Source organism: Podarcis liolepis, assembly GCF_965112155.1.
Source record: "Podarcis liolepis genome assembly, chromosome: 3".
In the NCBI taxonomy this organism is placed as follows: Eukaryota; Metazoa; Chordata; class Lepidosauria; order Squamata; family Lacertidae; genus Podarcis; species Podarcis liolepis.
Genome location: NC_139557.1, coordinates 97,405,295 through 97,421,696, shown reverse-complemented (window position 1 = coordinate 97,421,696; position 16,402 = coordinate 97,405,295). Strand labels below are relative to the sequence as shown.

Below are 16,402 nucleotides of genomic sequence, written 5' to 3'. Positions count from 1 at the left end.
AACTATAACCGCCAACTGATCGATTGAGCAAGTACAAATTGGGTCAAGCGCAAGCGCAGATCAATGCGATCAAGTATCAGGTGCTCACACCATTCTATCAGGAGGTGTGTACCACACAATGTGGGAAATTGGGCCTTTAGTGTGGTGGTACCTGCCCTCTAGAACTCCTTTCCATCAGTATATGGTCTTTTCAGTGCCTGCTGAAGATGTTCCTCTTTCAAAAGGTCTTCCAAAAATCTTTATCTATGTGCTGTTGCTGTTGCAAACTTCTTTTTCATAATGGTTTATAACTGTTTTTATATATGCAATTGTTTTAACCGTTTGCAACTGTTATATATATGCTTCAGGATGTCTCATGGAAAGTGATTCATAAGTAAGAAGTTTCTAGTGTTTAAACCGATTAAGTTTAGGTACATCTTCATAACATCAAAGTCTCACCAAAAATGTATTTTTATTAAGTATATTTTATTTAGATCATTGATATATCAATAACTATTCCAACTAATAGCCTTAAATTAATAGCATTACAATAAACTAAAAATAGCATAGGGTTTACCCTGCTACTGAACTTATTATTCCAGAACATCTAAACAAAAACCAAAAAAACCCACACCCCACAATCGCTCTATAAATTTATTGGGTTGATTTACACATATTCTGTTATAGTAGGTATCGTCACTATGGCCCAGATCTTTTTGATTCATTCAAACTCTGTAGCAGGTATGTTCTTATTCCAGTTCTTTACAATCACTACGTTTGCAGCAGTGGTAAGGTTAGTTTCCACTTCTTGATCATTTCTGAGGAAACGTATTTTACGGTAAATAAATATATTTTTAAGATACTAAAGGAAGTGTGTGGAGTAAAGAAACCAATATGTCTGAGGGGAAAGGCCATTACCTTGCTATAGTAATACGCAGGGATGGAAACAGTTGTTGTCGTCCCTCAATAATAATAATAATAATAATAATAATAATAATAATAATAAACACCTGTATGCTTTTAACTTTTAGCTCAATCCATTAAAATTAGCCTCTGCTGAATAATCAATGGAAGCTTTTGTTGATCAAACAACCATTCCAGCTGTCTAAACCTTGCAGCCTTACTGTGACTGTAGGGTGTTTCATCAGCGCAATCAATTCCATTTGCAAAATGGACCTTTCCTCCCCTCTCCCTGTGTGCACCCCCTGCCTCCCCCAAACCTGCTCTGGAAGATTGGGGAAAACCCCAGAAAAGATTAAGGGTTTAGGGTGGGAGGAAGAGGGGGTGGGGATTTCTGTTGCACTCGTGCAAATCCTTGCACTGATGGAGCTTGTTTCTTTTCACTACACTGGATGCAACCCACTGTCTAGATACTGGATGTCTCCAAGCTATACTTTCAATTGGGTGTATTTGAAAAAATTAAAGGAACGTGCTTAATAGCAGCTTCTAATATGAAACACGCACCTTGGTTGCCAGCAAGGTACAACTCCTTTTAAATTCCTCTCTATTACGTAATTACTGGATGGACCGGTAGCCTGTTAATTAAACAGCCTAGACCTGTTCCCATCTTCCTGGTAATTTCTCAGGGATTTGAATGGTTTTTATTTTATTTTTTAAAATGAAAACGATGCCGAAGAAATATTGATTCGGTGAATCATAGAACTAATGAACATTTTCTTAAAATGTAGCAAGTTTGGGATGACAGGCATCCCAGTCCCTAGCAGCTTAAAGAGAGCAGTGAATTGCGAAACAGGAACTGGAGTAGGCTGATATGTGTGTTATAAGAGAGGCAGCGTGCTGCAGCAGTGAGAGTGATGGGCTAATACCAGTCCAGAGAGACCCAGGTTCAAATCTCCAGGAAGCCACAAAGCCTGCTGGCTAATCTTGGGTTGCGGAGTTGCCCTCTGGGTGGAGAACCATATACGCTTCCCTGAAGCTGTTAAGGCAAAGGGACCCCTGACCATTAGATCCAGTCGTGGCCGACTCTGGGGGTGCGGTGCTCATCTCGCTTTATTGGCCGAGGGAGCCGGCGTACAGCTTCCAGGTCGTGTGGCCAGCATGACTAAGCAGCTTCTGGTGAAGCAGAGCAGCACATGGAAATGCCGTGTACCTTCCCGCCGGAGTGGTACCTATTTATCTACTTGCACTTTGACGTGCTTTCGAACTGCTAGGTTGGCAGGAGCAGGGACCGAGCAACGGGACCTCCCCCCGTCACGGGGATTCGAACCGCCGACCTTCTGATTGGCAAGTCCAAGGCTCTGTGGTTTAACCCACAATGCCACACCCACATCCCTAAGAGATGCGGATCCCTAAGGGATTCTCTTAGGGATCCCTAAGAGATGTTAAGAGATAGGCAGGATAAAACAATAACTGATAAACGGATCAGGTTTAAGGCAGTGCCATGGGGGCCTTGGAAAGTGAAACTGATGGATGTGCTCTCGCTTCTACCTGTTTGGCCTACTTCTCACCAAGATAGTAGTCCTGAGTCTGCATACCAGTTCAAAGGACTGTCCATCATGCCAACTGGCAGCAGGGTTTCAGACAGAGATCATCCACTACACATCTTATGGTGTGAAATGGTTGGGGCAATATGTTTTTCGCACCGTACCTTCGAGATTTCCTCTCTTCTTTGATTCTGGGCTCGTTTTCTCCTTTCCTACGTTATGGGGGAGGGCGCAGGGTAAGGGTTGGGGACCTGCCATCACCAACTGGGAATTAATGTTCTCCCACAAATCTTACTCATTTTTGTCCTCAACAGATTTCAGGTTTTGGATGTACTAAAATAACCATTTTTTATTAATATTTTTTGAATTGGTTAGTCGCTTGACTTGCCTGGGGCAACCTGAAGTGCCTTGCAAACAAACAAAGAGAAAGACAAGAAAGCCCCCATATAGATACATTAAAACCAAGGCAAAAAAGACACTTAAAATAAATGTATTAAGATTAAACCTTTGGGGTGTTTTTTTTAAAGGGGGCAGTAATATAGCCTGTGCTTTTGCAACAAAATGGAAGGCATGTCTCAACCCAGTCCTTAGTGCCTGCCCTTGAACTCTTGAATTAATTAAAGCAAATTACAGGGAGACAAAGTACAATGCATAAGCACACCAAACTCCCTTCACAACCACCTATTAATCAGGGTTAATCCAAAATACCAGGAGATTCGGGCCAGTACCAGAAATATGCAGGTTTTGGGTTGTTGGGATTCCCCCCCCCCAACCATCACACACACATTTCTGGAATAGCCTCCAATTCTTTACTCCCTTTTCAAAGACATTCTTGAGCATACCTCAACTGAACTAGGACCATAAATTGTAGCAAATCCGAAACAAGGTGACAGCAATTTAAAAAAAAAAGCACAGAGGCCCAATGGGATTAACCCAATTTGTCAAGCTTGGAAAGGAACAAGGAAAAGACAATTTAAAAAGAGAAAAGGCAGCTGAAATGAGCAGGGCAGGAAGCAAGAGGGTGGGGGAAAGAGCATGCTTTCCTTTCCTTTTTTTTTAAAAAAAGTCCCAGCTGAACACCATGTGCTTCTTATAATTAGAGTGCTGAACAGTTTGCACTGGGCATTGGCTAAGTCAGTGCCTGCCACTCGAAATAATGGGCTGGAATTCTCAGCACCCTGCTTTCCCCTGCTGTGAACACTCTCTTCCCAGGGTTTTGACTCTTGATCTTTTATTTGTGTTATTATTATTTTTTATTAAGAATTTAAACAAAACATATTGTCTTAATACATATCATCCTTCCCCCCATAAAATAACCCACCCTCCCCCCAGACTTCCCTCAGCTCCAATCTCTGGTTTCTCTACAGATGCTATTCTCTGCATGTTACATAATTGTATAAATCCTTAATTTGTCTGACTGATTATTGTCAATAAAAAATTTGTGAGTGTTTATTCAAAACCTGCCAAGGAGTCCAGTTCACTTTGCTGTTTCTTTAAGTACTTTGCAAAAGGTTCCCATTCATCTTTAAAGTCACAGTTATCCTTGTCCCATAGTTTATGAGTCAATTTTGCCAATTCTGCATAGTCCATCAGTTTCTCTTGTCATAGGTCTTTAGTCGGGGTTTCCTCGTTCTTCCATATTTCTGTTATTTTTAATACAGGAAGAGCCCTGCTGGACCCAGCATGCTGTTCTCAAGGTGGCCAACCAGCTGCCTACAAAAAGCCAAGAACAGCACCCTCCCCACTTCAGAGCCCCAGCAGCAACTGGTATAAACAGGCATAGCTGTGCAGTGAACATAATTACCGGTATATCGCTCTCACAACTAGTTGCCATTGACAGCTTTATCATTCATACATAGCAGCTAAAGGGGGCCCAAGAATTATTTAAGAAAGAAAGGTCAATTTAGCACTACAAGGCAATGTTTTATATGGGGAACTTGAATTGAAAAGTTTTGGATAACTGGGATTCACATGATGGGGGTCAGGCTATCCCACAGACAACTTCCACGCATGCTAAGGAACACAGCTCACCATAATAGAGTTTAATTGTGCCAAGCAACACCAACTGAATCATCCCCAAATATGCTTCTGCTTGCTCTGAAAGGGACATGCCACTAACATTACAATGTGAGGGAAAGAAGCTTGGGTTACACACTGAAGCAATGTGAGTCAACAGTTTGAAGATTCCTCTGGTATTCAGCCAGGTTAATAGCCAAGTCAGATGATGAGATTCATGCTAAAAGAATCTTAAGGATATGGCAAAGCCAAATGTTAAAAATGAGATGCACTGCAAAGTCTTCTTGTAAAAATGCTTTCAGTACGTGGAGCATGTGGAACCATCCTTGGTGGATCGTTCCTTTATATTTATAATTTACTTGTTACCCATGGAGTAACTTACTGCAATCCTTTTGTTCTTTTCCACATTTCAAATATGTGGTCCAGAACAAGTGTGATGCTGCCTGATTATTATTCCCATTTTACAGGTCAGGATTTGTTTCAAATATTTATAAGCTGTCTTTCACGGCTATGTAGCCTTCCCAAGACAACTTGCGTTAATAGCAAATGCACAATTTTAACCGTAACACTGGAACATATGATTCAATTTATTTATTTTTAAAAGAGTCAGCTTAAATAAGCCCAATGCAATAAAATTCAATAGCTACCAATAAAAACCCCAGGAGGAGAATGTGCAGTAAAACCTTCAAGTAAAAACTAGGGGAAACAAATGAGTTTTTAAAACTTTCCTAAAAGACCTGAGCTGAGGCAGCCCATCATATATATCTTGGAAGGGAACTCCGCCACTGAAAAGGCCCAATCTCCAATGTATTCCTCATCTCTCATGATGTGATTCCCTGCCTCCTTTCAAAGTTTGGACCAAACCTCTGTTGGCTGTTTTGCATGCACTGGGAAACTATGAGATGCACAATCCTTGCAAAAGTGAAGTGGAATAGCTTTGATTCTGCTTTGGTTCCTTGTATGTAAGGGGAAACCCACCTTCATTTTGAAAGTTCACATAAAACAGCAAACGATGGTTTGCCTTGAATGAAGAAAATAGACAGAAGAGAGAAGAGAGGGTAAAAGGAGGAGAAAATGTGAGCCTGAGAGAGATTCTCACAGTGAAGCAACACATTATCTTCCAGGTTGTAAGCAGTTTGTATAGAAATTGGCATGATGATAAGCCTCTTTTAAAGTCACTCTTACTTGGAGGCAAGTCTCACTGTACTGAACATGACTTATTCCTAAGTAGGTACAGTGGTACCTCGGGTTACAGACACTTCAGGTTACAGACTCTTCTAACCCAGAAATAGTACCTCGGGTTAAGAACTTTGCTTCAGGATGAGAACAGAAATCGTGCTCCAGCGGCGTGGCAGCAGCAGGAGGCCCCATTAGCTAAAGTGGTGCTTCAGGTTAAGAACAGTTTCAGGTTAAGAATGGACCTCCAGAACGAATTAAGTTCTTAACCTGAGGTACCACTGTATGCATGGGCTTCAGCTGTATTTATGTAGAGATGTCCTTTGCAATCCCAAGCCAATGTGGGTCCCCTCTCAAGAGGGGTTATGTAAAAGTGACATTCTTGTACCCAGCAGCTCGCGCCCAGGTATGTGTTTACAGCTCACTACAGCGCTAAGCTCTGCAGAAACGCCACAGGTCTGGGCAAGCGAATGGAATTCTTTTGTGACTTGTAGGCTCAACAGTGTTGTTAACTAAATCCCAATTTCAGAATCACCTGTGCAACAGGATTGTTTTCAAATTATACATTCGGTTACCCTCCGTCGACCCAATTGCCTTCGGGGTTGGGTACGCTGGCAATGGAGTCTGCAGGCACTGGGGTGTGGTGTGTCATGACCCCGCTAGCACTGTGGGAACTGTAGTTCTGGGAGGGGAACCGGAGCCTTCTAAGAATTCTTGATGGCCTTAACAAACTACAGTTCCCAGGATTCTTTTGGGAAGACGTGACTGTTCAAGTGATGTCACAGTGCTTTCAAGGTACAGTGAGGACGTAGCTTAAAAGTAAACTTGGAAGAAATTCTCCTTCCTTCCACGTGCAACAGGGCAGGGGGGGAGAGCACGTGAATGCAATGCTTTGCCTGGGTGTGCACGTAGCACCTGTTGCTTAAGGTTCTGTGCAAACCAGCGACATTGTTATCCGACCTGGGCAAAGACTGAGCAAGGCCTTTTACTGTCAGAGTCAAATGTACACTGGCATTGAGTCTGCTCACTGGTGTAGCTTGATGGTCACACTGAAATGCTGCTGTGCCGATAGAGGCTGTGGAGAGATTGAACATCTCATGAAATTTTGAGGATATATTTATATTTCCCTTCAAATTATTCATCAGCCACTCTCCAGTGAATTATTTGAACGCCCTAGTAGAACAAAGCTGCATTCATTTACATTAGTTACCCATTCACTGACCTCTCACAGTGCATAAATTCCTCACTGTTAACTACATGGGGGGTGGGAGAAAGAGAGGGGGTAAGTTAATCATATTCGGATAATTATCTTTCCCCTCCTTGCACAAGTGGGAACTACCATTTATTTTTCTGCACAGAAGCATCTGCAGAGATGCTTTTCCTATTTTCATTTGAGGAAAAATTACATCCTCATTACAGAGAAATCTACAGATTGTAAAACCCAAAAGGTCAGGGCCACTTTAGTTATTTCAAACAAGTCATGCTGAAAATGCCTCGTACAATTAGTCAGTAAGTTGTCTCGTTTTAATTATTGCTTTCATTTTTTCCCGTAACAAAGAGGGTTAATTGAACTCCGCAAGCACTAAGATGCAAGAAAGGCGCAAAGGAAATTGTGTCACACTTTTCAACTCCCATCTTCTTTCAGGCTCGTTTGCATATTACAATGGTTATGCAAATGCAGCTAATTACATTAAGCTCTCCCTCAACAGTTTATACAAGGGATGGCCAGCTCTTGAGTTCATGGGAACGACTCTGCAGCCCTGACGGAAACCCGGGGTCCATACTTTGTTGCAGAACACAATTCTCTAATGGATCATCAACCTCTAAATTCAAACTGATGCTGTCTAAACAGTAATGGATTTACAATTCTGGGGCTTAGGCAGCATAGGAGTCATCACTGGGATGGAATGGTGGCCGAGGTATGCAATACGTGGTTCCAATTTAAATATAACGCAGCCGAGAGGGGGTAGTTCTCAGATACAAGAGTGAACTTCAAGATGCAAAGGGTCTAAGTGGGGTATGAATGCAAAGAATAAGGTTCCCATGTACAATGGGACTCCCCACCCCTGTGTACCCCTAAACCTGTTCTGGGTTTTCTCCCCAACCCTGCAGAGGCAATTTCAGGGGCATATGGGCAGAGGAGTGGGGGAGAAAGTCCTATTGCACAAGTGGACCTCGTTCACGCACACAACAACTTAGTTAAGAACATATGAAAAGCCTGCTGGATCAGGCCATCTAGGCCAGCATCCTGTTCTCACAGTGGCCAACCAGTAGCCCAAACAGCCTGACCAAATAAAGCAAGCGTGATTTTTTTCTCCAGCAGGGGAAGGGTTAAGTGGCCTATAAATTATTAAATTAATAAAACATATAAATAAGTATTACCCTATCTTTACATACTGCTACCACCTGATACAGGGAAGGGCTATAGCTCAGTGGTGGAACACCTGCCTTGCATCCAAGGCCAACCCAAGACATTTGCGCACCTGAGGCGAACAACAAAATGGCGTCCCCACCCCACCAGGGAAGAAAAAGCGAGTGAAGATGTACACCAGGAACAAAGGGTGGGGAGAAATCAAATCAACCTCACATGACTGTTGAAGGCTGCCCTGGGGTGAAAGAGGCCTGCTCTGAATCTGGGTGCAGACTCCAGAGAGCAGGCACCACCATTTTCTCCCTAAGGATGGGCCAACACTGCCTCCGAGGGGCTGCTGCAGAGGTGGCATTGTGGGGGCTGTCGAGGAGGTGGAAGATCCAGCCTCGAAAGAGCATGCTGCATTATTATCTTGGGAGATGTTTAGTAAGGTCAATTCTGGGGTGCTTTCTAATACTTGCTTGGTTATTTTACTTATTTCTTGTATGGTTGTTGTCCAGAATAGTTGGATTTTGGGGCACTCCCAGCACATGTGGAAGTATGTGCCTGTGGAGATGCACCCTCTCCAGCATTTTAGTGAGGTTCCTGTGTGTATTAGCGCTAGTTTTCTTGGTGTTAGGTACCACCTGTAGGTGAGTTTCAGAGTGAGTTCTTTTCTTTTTGTTGATACGGATTTAAAGGGGGGTTTAGACCACAATTTGGTCCATTGAGTGGGGTTAATCTCATAGCCTATGTCATCCTCCCATTGTTTTTTGACTGCATCTAGGGAGTTCGTGGGGGAAAATATGAGAGAGAAACTATGCACACACTTTTGTAAATCAAGAAAATCATTAATAATAAAAAAATGAAAGAGAAGAAGAAGGAGTTTGGATTTGATATCCCGCTTTATCACTACCCGAAGGAGTCTCAAAGCTGCTAACATTCTCCTTTCCCCTCCTCCCCCACAACAAACACTCTGTGAGGTGAGTGGGGCTGAGAGACTTCAAAGAAGTGTGACTAGCCCAAGGTCACCCAGCAGCTGCATGTGGAGGAGCAGAGACACAAACCCGGTTCCCCAGATTACAAGTCTACCGCTCTTAACCACTACACCACACCACACCACACTGGCTCTCATCTCAGCATGCTGCAGCTGCTGCCACAGCAGCAGTGAGCGATGCATTCTTTGGAGGCTGGGTCTGCTGCCTCTCTGGGTGCTGCTGTCTGAGTTGGTTGCCTCACCTTGCCACATGTGTTGGCTGGTCCTGATCCTTGGCATCTCCAGGTAGAGCTGGAAGAGACCCCGTCTCAAATCCTGGAGAGCCATTACCTGTCAGAGTAGACAACACTGAACTTGATAGACCAAAGGTCTGACTCAGTATAAGGTAGCTTCCAGCGGAACTATGAATACCAACACCTAGTCTGGTTACATTTGGGCAGGGCCACCTGGTGGAGCCATAATTCAACCCATAATCTGGCACATAAAAAGGTCAAAAGGCCTGCTTGCTTCTCGTGAGCAGCGAGGTGTTTTTGGACGTTTGCAAGCAGAAACCTTCCCCAGCAGGAACCAGGGGAACCAGTGAGCAAGGGCAAAGAATTGCTTGTGCTGAGATTGCAAGCGGGTAGCAAGGAAATTGATTTAAGCAGTCCCACCCCACCAGCAGCATGAGATGCTTAGGTGATGTCACTGTTTGGGCAGAACACTATGAATCATCTTTGTTGCTATATTTATAAAAAGATGCAAAGGGGCACCCTCCTTCTGCAGTGCCAACACACTTCAGCACATCATGGTCTCAACATGCCCAGGACCAAACCCTTCCCAGTGGATTAGCAGATTTCCCCTCCTCCTTGTTGGTGGTTCCTGCCAGGCAGAGAAAGAGGGATGACCTATCTGCTACAAAGTGATAAACTACTACTAGCAGTGATAAACTACTAAGCTGTACTAAGGCCTTCAAGACTGCTGCTTAGGGTTTATGTGAACACAAAATGTGGTGGTTGATTTGGGGAGATGGCCAAGGCTTACTTACCTAGGAGTAAGACCCAACCAATTCAACAGGACTTACTTCCAAGTAGCCAATTTGTGGTGTGAATTCAGGATCTTTGTTCTTGCAGGCAAATTTCAGAAACTTCCCCATTGTCAACTATTTCTATGGCCTGATTCAGATGCAAAGCTAAAATGGAGCTTGGCGCTACATGAGTGAAGCTGCTTAAACTTCATGCTCACGTTTTCCCCTTTTTCAGCGCATGCCAGAGGAGGAGATGGGGAAAATCTGCTTCAAGTGAAAATTGTGGTTAATTTAAACCATGTTGTACTGAATCAAACCATAGTTCCTGATGCTGGATTTTTCCAATAAACCAAAGGTTAAATACCGTATTTTTCGCCCTATAGGACGTACTTTTTCCCCTCCAAAAATGAAGGGGAAATGTGTGTGCGTCCTATGGGGCGAATGCAGACTTTCGCTGAAGCCTGGAGAGCGAGAGGGGTCAGTGCGCACCGACCACTCTCACTCTCCAGGCTTCAGGAAGCTATCTGCTAGCCATGGGAGACGCAGCTCTCATCCTGTTCTCATCCTGAAGCAAAGTTCTTAACCCGAGGTACTATTTCTGGGTTAGTGGAGTCTGTAAACTGAAGCGTATGTAACCTGAAGCATATGTAACCCGAGGTACCACTGTAGTGGGTATGGTATTTCCAATTTCTTCTTATGGTGCACACCTGAAGAAGGGACAGGTAAAGTGCTTGCTCTTAAGACACAAGCAGGCTCATTCATTTTAGCTGCCAAATGTACAAGTTGGTCCCTGTGCTTCTACTGAATAGGGTTGTCAACTTTACTAAAACCATGTTTAAAGCTACAATATGCATTTTAATTGGAAACTCACAACCATCTTATGGAAAAGTGTGCTTTAAGGTACAACTCAAATGGAAACTTGCTAATCAGGTATCAAACTCTTTTGTTCCTATTCCTGGGCAATCCCACCCCCTCCTCCCGTAAAATGTACAAATAGAAATACATTTTAGAAAGCAAGAAAAAATATACTTAAATCTGAGCTTCTTCTTGATGCTACCACACCTAATTTTAGATCATGCCAAAGCACCGTAATGTTTTTTTCCCTTTCCAGTTCACATTGTAATACTTTTTTTTTTTTAAGGGACTGGGAAAGCAGCAGCAGTTCTGTAGCTGAGAGCCAAAGGAAAAACAGCCCTGTCATTTCCAATATAAATACAGCACATTGCTGAAAGGGCTCAAATGATAAGCAGCTTTCCGGTCTTCCTTGCGTCCTCAAACGAGGTTTGCTCTGATCACTGACTCAGTTGCGTTCCCATGAAGTGCAGAGGAAGGAAACCAGAATACCATGAATTCAGGAAGCTTCTTTTTTCCTACTCTTGTTCAACCAACCAACTAACTAGCCACACTGGGTATGGCTCACATCTCCCGGTGGCAATGAGAGCGAACAGATTTCAGCAAGTTAGATTACAGCGAACTGGCAGTAAAAGGCGCCTGCAGTATGCCCACATTCTACACCTCCCAAGCCTTGCCCCACCCCTCGTTCATCCTAAAATTAACCGTTAAGTTTTGAGGGTGCTGGGTGCCCATCTTAACACCTGAGAGGGACCGTAGGGAAGGAAATGGTCTTTCAGATATTTGAAGCCTATGCAAGAGAACTGAATCAGCCTCCACAGCATTAAATAATTAAACAAATAGCCCGGTAGCACCTTAGAGACCAACTAAGTTTGTTCTAGGTATAAGCTTTTGTGTGCATGCACACTTCTTCACGAAAACTTATACCTAGAACAAACTTAGTTGGTCTCTAAGGTGCTTTTTCCCCCCCGACTGCGTGCTACCTACCTGAATCTAGCATTAAATAACGTCAGTTTTGCCTATGAGTACAGGATGCATCAGTGTAGAAATCAACCAAAGGTTCTCAGACTGCCCATTCCATGGACTCCCCAAGTATTACAAAGGACGAGTTCACACATGTATATTTGGGCCGCTCTGACTTTGCAACGCCATTGCGCAGGTGAAACAGGCAATTGTTTCCTACCAAAAACTTTCAACGAACCTATGTGTACAACCACGAGTCACCGAGAGATATGTCAATGCATATTACACGTGCGCCTGCTGCCTCAATGATATAAAGCTGCCATCAGAATAATCTGAACACCCCCTAGTCCCGCCCAGGAGAAATGCATTATTCTACAGCAGAAAAGCACATTATACAATCCTATACACGTCGATTTAGAAGTAAGGCCTGTTGCGTCCAACGGGGCTTAATCCCTAGCTGTAAAACTGTTTAGAATTGTGGTCGTTAAGAAGGAAGTTCTAAGCAAACCATCTTGCTTCAAGCGTTTTGATCTTACCACAAAATGTTTTGTTTGCCTCTAAGGTTTTAGTTTCATTTGGCAGAGCCATGCCATATCACTTGCTCCACGTGCCAATAGAAGCCACGAGCCTTTTACACACCCCTTGGCTACACTTTTCAAAGTTCATTCATTTACGAGTCCACTTTATTCTCAAGACGTTTGAAGTACAGTACTAAAGTAGTGCTGTTTCCCATGTCGTTCTGAGTGTGTTTGTTGGGGGGAGGAACCCTCAACCTTTCTAAAAATTATTTTAAAATATTTTCTTCTTTAGACATGTTTTTTAACAGTTAACGTTTAAAGCGCCAAGATGTGTATATTATTTTTAAAGTTGTCCCGCCCCCCCCCGAGCAGCCCAGTCTCAATCAAATGTAAAGCAATCACACAAAGCAAGCCGCTCATTCAGGCCATACATACAGACTTGATCTGGAAGGTTTCTGACATAAATGGCATTAACAAAAAAACTGTCAATGTAAGCGGTGAAGAAACTGCATTTATTTAACCCAAAATCTAGGAGGAGTGGGGGATAGGCCCAATTAAATCACAGTTATGAGCTAACCTGAATCTACCCAATCCGGAATCCTCATTCTCACATTAGCCAAATAGGGAAATGTAGATTGGGGAGATAGGTAATTGAAAGTGACTCAGTTGCAGCATCATGTATAATGTTCAGCTGGGACCTGGACAAAGGAACTTCAAGTTAAATAATAAAATACCGAACTCTCCTAACCTTGCACCAGAGTTTGGAGAATCCACCTGCCCAGCCCTTTGTTTCAAATTAACTGCAGCCAAGCTTAACCTCAGTTTGTTCCCACCAACAGTCTCCCCCAAACAGTACCCTTGTTGTGGGTGGACCAGGTGTAGTCCATTCAGCCCCTTGAATGGGTAACCACTGGAAGCCCTGTTAAAGAGCAGGACATGACTCGACTAACAGTAAGTTGCAGCTGCAAGATGTGTCCGACCTTTCCAAGTTAGGAAATACACATTTCAAATGTTTTCAAATACTGTATGAATATTCTGCCTTCACCTCCCTGGCCGACACAGTCTCCCCCCCCCCCCCCAATTTTCAAGGCTGAGAGCCTAGCAAAGCCTCAATATGGTCTTGAGATATTTGCCGCAAAGAGTTCAGGCTTCAGTACTCAACACAATGGGAACAAGCTCTCCATTCACTGGTGGGAGTCAGCAGGGAGAAGGGTTTGCCATCCTCAGCAAATTATTTTTATAAACAGCGAATTAAAACCATGAAGGCGCTCTCATTCCAAAGCCCACAAGAGAAAGTTCTGACCCCTCTAGAAGGAATGAAAACAAAGAATCCAAGAACATTAAACCCAACACATGACCATACAAAAACACCCACGATGAAAAAGTCACATAACTTTCAAAAGGTGCCTGGCCTAGTCTATTGTATTCCAGGTTTCACAACAGGTCTGCAACATTAATATTGAAGGAAAGCACGGCTATTAAAAGTGTGCCAAAATTTGGCCCCCTTTGCAAGATACCTGCAGCCATGCAGGGCCTATTTTCCTATGGTGTGCATTGTGAGCATGAATTCTGCAGCCATGTGCATGAGACCAGTGTGGGTACTTGGGGTGAAAGAAAATGGGGGGGGGGGTCCACATCCTGGAGCAAAATAATCTGATCAGCAGCCCCCAGTTCAAAGGCAGACTGGCACAGTAGGATACCCAAACTAATCAAGATAACAAAAAGTGCACTGTTTAGAAACAATAGTTACCTGACCAAAGGATTAATATTTCCACTAAAAATTGCAAAATGGAGGGAAGGCACTTAAAAACAATGTTCTCACACTGCCAACAGTTTTAAACATGCAAAAAGAGTATATTGCAAAGACAGACTGAAATGTTTGAGGAAACTATGAGTGCCTTTTTCCTTGCTGGGAAACAATGGGTGCAGGGAGAGATGGAGGCACAACTGTTTTTTCTTCTTGATTTATAATTCCCCTTGCCATCACAAAAGAGATTTTCATCCTGCATCATTTTCCAGGAAAGTTAGAATCACAGGATGAGAAGAACAGGCTGGTAGATAAACAATGACAGAACACTGCTCACATTACGAGTTCCTCACTTTATCTTACTTTGCTTTGGATGCCGAGTCAGAGAAAAAAAGATGTATCTGGGAAAATTGATCCTGGTCAGAATCACGAACTATGAGCCTGGCATGGAAAAGGCAGACAAAATGGAATCCACAAAGATGGATGAGTGAAATTAGTGCAACTCAGTTGGACTTCAAAATACCGCATGATAAGCCAACTTGCTGTCCTCTGAATAAACATCTTGTTGCCACTGTGTTTTTGATGTGGGGTCCTTTTGTAAATGTGACCTTCAATATTTCATACAGATAATTATTTATGGTGTTTTTCTTTCCTCTCAAGCCCTGGAAAATGTTAGGGAATGGACCTGGTATAAGGAGCCGAGTTCCTGTGGCATTGGACATCTTAAAGGCCCACAGCAGGCTTAAGGATGATTCACATAACCAACCCATGTGAGAAAGGATGTGTGAGGGGGCTCAGCCATGCTATAGCCACACCATCTGTTTTAATGTTACTCCTGATTTGTTTCTGTGCAGATGTAACACTACTGCAAAGTTAAAGCAACCCGTAAACGGAGGGGGGAATTCACACCGGAAAACACATGGAAGGTCTGCACCAGGCCTTAAAATTTACTGAAAATGTAAAAAACAAACAACACTGTACTTGTTGAGCTCTGTAGCCTGCTTTCATATTACACTAATTTCAACGCATGTGAATAGGCCTTGGCACATTACAGTTCAATGAGCCTGAGGAGATTCAAATGCCACTCATGGCCTTTCAGGAAGAAGTACAAAACCTGTGTCTATCTAGAAACACTAAAATTGTAGCTCGGGATTTCTGCTGGAATCGTCCACAGTGACCTAGACTGGAGAAAATCTAGAGCCACTGCTGAACTCAACAAGGCATGTTTCTGAGACGACACGAATAGGATTGCAGCGTAAGTCAGGTAACACGGCCATATGGTGGATTTTGTCTGTGCAACTAGAGAGCTGTGTAAACATGGCCGTTTGATCTGCAAGTATTATAAACAGGGATCTATATCAGCATCAAGGGATGCATTACACTTGAAGAGCCGACTTAAATTAGCAATCCATGCAAATATCTGTCCTTCAGAGGGCCATAAAGACTGCTTTATACCAGGTAACTATTCAAATTGCAGGTGCTTCAGCTACACCAGACAAGTACTGTACTTCCACCTGCAGACGGCTGGCAATACAGAGAACAGCTGGATGGCCACAAATTTGCTGTTTAACGGGTCTGTAATTAAAGTACCGACTTTTTTGGGGGGGGGGGAGAGGAATTGCTCACATTCCTGCCTGATGTTGCTTAAGCCTCCTTATTTATTTATTTAATGTCATTTGTGAATTGCCACGTATGAAGCACTTTGAAGCAATCTTACAATACAATAAAACCACATATAAAACAACCGCATGCATAAAAACAGTCAAAACAATTTTGAATCCAATGCAGACACAGGGCTCAGCTATATTGGCAAAGAAAACGAGCCTTATGTGCGTTGTTTATGCGTTCTAACACTGTGGCACCAGATGGCACTGCGGAGTTCTGTTTTTGCTTATCCCCTTCCCCTCTGAAAGTCAGCTTAAAATTGCCTCCATATGTAAATCTTATGCAAATTTATGCTACGGACAGGTCCCCAGAGTTTTTTCAGTACAGTGGTACCTCTGGATGCGAACAGGATCCGTTCAGGAGCCCCATTCGCAACATGAGCAGAACGCAACCCGCGTCTGCGCGTGACGTCATTCTGAGCGTCTGCACATGCACGAGCGATGAAACCCGGAGGTAAATTTTAATGTTCTGTTGGAAGCTGCCCAGAGTGGCTGGGGAAACCCAGCCAGATGGGTGGGGTACAAATAAATTGTTATTATTATTATTACCCGTTACTTCCGGGGCGCCGCGGGACGCAACCTGAAAAGATTCAACCTGAAGCAAACATAACAAGAGGTATGACTGTACCTAGCAACTCTTCCTGAGATACCCTCCCTGCAAACCATGGTCTCAAAATCGGGAGCAAATGT

General features: G+C 43.3%; 1 protein-coding gene across 2 annotated transcripts in view; it reads right to left on the bottom strand.

Moving 5' to 3' along the window:
- The window catches only part of PTPN14 (protein tyrosine phosphatase non-receptor type 14), a 116,197-nt gene that overhangs the window by 49,016 nt on the left and 50,779 nt on the right, over window positions 1-16,402 (bottom strand). The gene's annotated exons all lie outside the window — the stretch shown is intronic.